This window comes from Peromyscus californicus, unplaced genomic scaffold, assembly GCF_007827085.1.
Source record: "Peromyscus californicus insignis strain IS unplaced genomic scaffold, ASM782708v3 Scaffold_8__1_contigs__length_139910024, whole genome shotgun sequence".
Taxonomy (NCBI): Eukaryota; Metazoa; Chordata; class Mammalia; order Rodentia; family Cricetidae; genus Peromyscus; species Peromyscus californicus.
Genome location: NW_026294606.1, coordinates 34,918,799 through 34,923,853, shown reverse-complemented (window position 1 = coordinate 34,923,853; position 5,055 = coordinate 34,918,799). Strand labels below are relative to the sequence as shown.

At 43.3% G+C, this 5,055-nt stretch overlaps 1 non-coding gene across 1 annotated transcript; it reads right to left on the bottom strand.

The window, feature by feature from the left end:
- Positions 1–1,937: 1,937 nt before the first annotated feature.
- LOC128104839 (small nucleolar RNA SNORA67) lies at positions 1,938–2,076 on the bottom strand. Its single transcript, XR_008216135.1, has one exon. It is a non-coding gene; the product is annotated as a small nucleolar RNA SNORA67 (small nucleolar RNA).
- Between the last annotated feature and the right edge of the window lie 2,979 nt (positions 2,077–5,055).

Below are 5,055 nucleotides of genomic sequence, written 5' to 3'. Positions count from 1 at the left end.
GAGTATGCTGTCATGCAAATGATAGATAAATAAGCAAATGAACGTGATACTGAGAAAAAGAAAGGGCAAGCATCTCCTAGGCAGGGAGTGCCTCGGCGTCATGATAGATGTGGTCGGTTTGGATGCTCAGAAGAATCTTACACAACATACCACAATGGCAACAATTCTATTAAGACATACAGAAAAAAAAAATGAAATTCCTACAAACCACTGAACATTTGTAATTGCTAGTTACAAATGTGTAGCAGAAAACATTGACATTCTCAAAAAGGTGTTTGATGTGCACATTGACTGACACAGCATATGTCTGGCCTGGTACTGATCCTAATATGGGGAGAGGGTGGAGTGAGCAAACTCCATCCGTCAGATGTTGACTTAGCGTCCTCCCCAGTGCTTTCTGGCCTATTTCACATCATCATGTGTGCAAATGACATATGAGCACAATATGTGGGGCACACTGAAGTCCTTCAGTTACAGTTTTGCTTCCCACCGTTCTTGTTACTCATAGTCAGCCATTGTCCACAACTATGAGATGGAAAATTCCAGATATAAACAATTGTTAAGTTTTGGACTGTACTTTGCTCTGAGTGATGTGATAAAAATTTGCACCATCCACTCTTTCCTGTCCACAGCATGAATAGCCCTTTAGTCCAGCATAATTACAACTTAGGTACAACCCACCCACCAGTTTCCAAGTCCCTGCTTGATTCTGAGGCCAAGGATCCAGAAGACATCCCAGAGCTTGTGTTCAGGTGACATTTATTTTACTTATGGTCCAAAGAGCTAGTGTGAAGAAAAGGGTCACCCAAGCAGAAAACCAGGAAAAACAGATAAACCCGGGTGCTGTGTGGCAGTGCTGACCGAGGCATACAAGGAAAATGGTCCATAGGGAGTTTGGGAGTGTTGCGTTTCAGGCATCCACTGGGTGGGGATGCCTTGTGATGCATCCATGCATAGATAGCAGAGAGCTAGTGCTGAGGAGCTGGGCTGACTGTCTCTACCTTTCCCAAGGCTGAGGATATCAGTGTTTGAGAGTCTGCAACAGGACCTCGGTTTAGTCTTCATTTCTTTCTTTTATTTTTGAGGTTATAATTATATATCCCCCTTCCTTTTTCTCCCTCTAAACCTGCCCATATACTCCTCCTTGTTCTCTTTCAAATTTATGACCTCTGTTTTCATTAATTATTGTTACATGCATATATATGTATATATTTTATATATATATATGTGTGTGTGTATGTGTTATATATATATATAACATGCTCAGTCTGTATAATGTTACTTGTATATATGTTTTCAGGACGGACCATTTGGTATTGAGTAACTGGTTGTGCTTTTCCCTGGGGAAGACTATTTCTTCCTCCCTCAGCGTAGTTGCCTATAGTTCTCTATGTAGGGTTGAGGCCTCATGGTCTTTCCCCTAGAGAGCTTGGCATGGCTATTGTTGTTGTTTTTGGTAAGCTCATGTTGCACGTTGATGAGACTTTATGGATACAAACGTAGGATTTCCCCTTCATTTATTTGTGTGTGTGTGTGTGTGTATGCCAGTGTGTGTGTGTGCATGTGTACCTGCCATACCACACATTTGTGGATGAGAGAACAACTTTCAGACACTGGTTCTTTCCTCCAAATATGAGTGTCCCAAGGATGGAAATCAGTCTGCCAGGTTGGCTGCAGGCACATTTACCATCTTGCTCATTCAAATATAGTCATTTTATAGAATAATGAAATTGTGGCAACTTGAGGTACGGGTGAATCAGAACCTAGCATTTTATAAATAAATATATATCTTTTTTTTTCACTGTGTAGCCCTGGCTCTCCTGGAACTCACTTTTGTAGGCCAGGTTGGCCTTGAACTCACAGAGATCCACCTGCCTCTGCCTCTTGTGTGCTGAGATTAAAGGCGTGCGATCACTGCCCAGCAATTTTTTATTCGTATATGTAGGAAGTCAAAGACAGGCAAAGGAAATAAGCAACCCTTGCTCTACAAGGACCTCAGGCATGCCAGGTTTTCTTCCAAGTTGCCATGTTCCTGAGAAGGGCACTAGTTAGCTCCTTGAAGAGGGAATCACCTTCACATACACACACACACACACACACACACACACACACACACACACACACACACACATTCTCTGAGAAAGACACACAGTGTATTTTTATCATATCCAGCCCTTTCATCCAACTCTTCCCAGATCCACCCCACTTCCCTATCTAACCAACTTTGTGTCCTCACTTAAAAAACAACAATAACAACAACAGATCTGATTTGTGCTTCTCAGGGGACTATGGGCTCATCCTCTGGAGACTGGTTGGTCTAGCAAGGACAACAACCTGAAAGAAATGGACTCTCCCTCTCCTGGCAACTATCAATTGCTCCTTAGCTAGGAGTGCCCACTTTGCCTCTCCGTGCTGGGGTTGTGTTTGACTTGAGCTTGTGCAGGCCTTGTGCATCCTGTCACGGCCACTGTGAGCTCATCTGTGCAAACGTCCTCTTGTGTCTGGAAGAACTGTCCTTGTAATCATCTACTGCCGCTAGCTCTTACAGTCTCTCTACCTGCTCTTCCTCAATGCTCCCTGAAGGAAGGAGTGTGATATGCATCCCATTTAGGGCCGAGCATTCTGCAGTCTCTTATTCTCAGCACCTTGATCAGTTGTTGGTCTTTGTGTTGATTGCCGCTAGTGTAAAAAGAAGCTCCTTTGATGAGGGTTGAGAGGTGCACTTATCTAGAGGTATATGCCAAGAAGTCCTTTGGGAAGCCTAGAGTTTTTTGTATGTGGGTCCTGGGCATCAACTCATGTCTTTGTGATTGCAAGGCAAGCATTTTACCAACTGAGCCGCCATCCCAGCTGTTCAGATGTTTTTGTATGATGCGTGTGTCATCTATGCCTCAGTCATTTAAATAATAAGTGTTCCTTGGCTACAAGAACCCAGTTCTTTGTGTCGTTGGGGAGATGAGAGGTAAGGCAAAGAGCATGTGTGGTGGGTCGTTCATAACAATTTAGTTTGTGGATCATTGTGCGCCTATAAAAAGGTTCTTGTTTTGTTTTGGTGTTTGTGTGTGTGTGCGCGTGCGTGCGTGCATGTGTGTGTGTGTGTGTGTGTGTGTGTGTGTGTGTTATTTCTTTTCTATGTAGCCCTGTCTTAGAAATTATTATTATTATTATCATTATTATTATTATTGATTTAAATATATTTTTAGTACAGATCACATAGCCTCCATCATCAGGAGGCAGAGAGAGATGAATGTTGGTGTTTAGCTCATGTTCCCATTTTTATTCCATGTGGGATCTGAGCCCCGGGGATGGTGCCAGCCACATTCAGGGTGGGTCTTCCATCTTCAGTTAACCTTTTCTGAAAGCACCATCATAGATATACTCAGAGAAGTGTTTCCATGATGACTACATCTCGTCAAGTTGACAATTAAGACCTACTACCATATAACATACACGTATTTCCTGGCACAGTCAGCTGAGAGGAACAGAAAGCATTGGCACCCCAAAAGCAACAAGCACCCCTGGCACCCGCATCTTGCCTTATAGAACTATTGTGTGATAAAAGGAACAGGGACCCTTGGAGAAGTGGCTCATCCTGAGCCCGGGACAGACAGTACGGGAGATGAGCCAGAAGTAAAGAAGTGGTTAAGACAAAGAGATTAGCAGTTGATGGTGTGTATCAATAGGACACCACTCAGAAGCCAAGTGAGTGATCCCCCAGTGGCCAAAACTGGGATAATTTGGGGGGGGGGGTGGACGTGGGAAAATAATATTGGATTCTAGCCCAAGTGTAAACTAAGAACCTGCAAGTCTGTATTGATGCAAATAATATTGAAAGAGTAAACAGGAAAGTGGGGGAGGAGAGGCCAGTTTCCTGTACAGTAGAATCTTACACAAAGGGTGTCTATATCCTATGACTTCTGTGTGGTCAGTGTGTGATGATCTCATTCCACAGAGGGTCTTCACCCCAGCATCCAAAGGCTCTTGATGGCTTTCATGTATCCTTCAAATGGTCTCTGGCTGAGGTAGCTAAATTGTGAAGATGGTGGTATTGGTCTTTGTCTTCTCCACTGGATCATTTTGACACTGTTGGGATCCTTTCCCCAGAACAGAGCTGTTTCTCTAGTCAGAGAGCAAGATGATCTGATAAACTCCATGTCTACAGGGTGATGCTTCCTCCATGGGGACGGCCTGTCTCCAGTTTGCTTATGCTCCTCACTAAAGATGTAGACGTCTTCACTGCCACCTACCTCTCCTCATGAACCCTTCTGGGGCTGAGGGACCAGTATGTAGTGAGAGGCAGAAAAAACAGGAATCTATATTTTTTTTAATTGAAAAACATCTCAGGTGATTCTCACAGCTGATGATAAAGCTTGAAAGTGATAGTTATAGAAATGTGTCACTTTGGCAGAACAAAAGAAAGTGTTTAAGACTATGTATCCCAGCCAGGCGGTGGTGGCACACTCCTTTAATCCCAGCGCTTGGGAGGCAGAGGCAGGAGGATCTCTGTGAGTTCAAGGTCAGCCTGGGCTACAGAGTGAGTTCCAGGAAAGGCACCAAAACTACACAGAGAAACCCTGTCTCGAAAAACAAAAAACAACAAACAAACAAACAAACAAACAAAAAAGACTATGTATCCCAAGAGATGGTAAGAAGTACCCATAATCCTATGACTGGGAGACTGAGAAAGGGGAACTGTAAATCCAAGGCTAGTCCAAACCCTTGCCAAAGGAGAGGGAGGGAGAGAAGGAAGCGAGGAGGGAGGGCGATGGAAATACCATAAGGTAGCAATTGTTTCATCATTCTACAATCCTTCTGACCTTTTTTCAGAAGACAATAGCATAGTTAAAAGGGAAAGAGATTAGAGTCAACCTATAGGACACTAAAGGCCAGGGAACAGTTGAGTGACAGGGTATACACTTAGCGCATGCTTGGCCTTAAGCTCTGCACCCAGCACCCTACTAAAAAATACATAAAAATTAATCAAATAAAATGGACCTTGTTGGGATTGTTTATTCAAAACAATCAAATGCAAGACTATATTTAAAGACTTAGGGA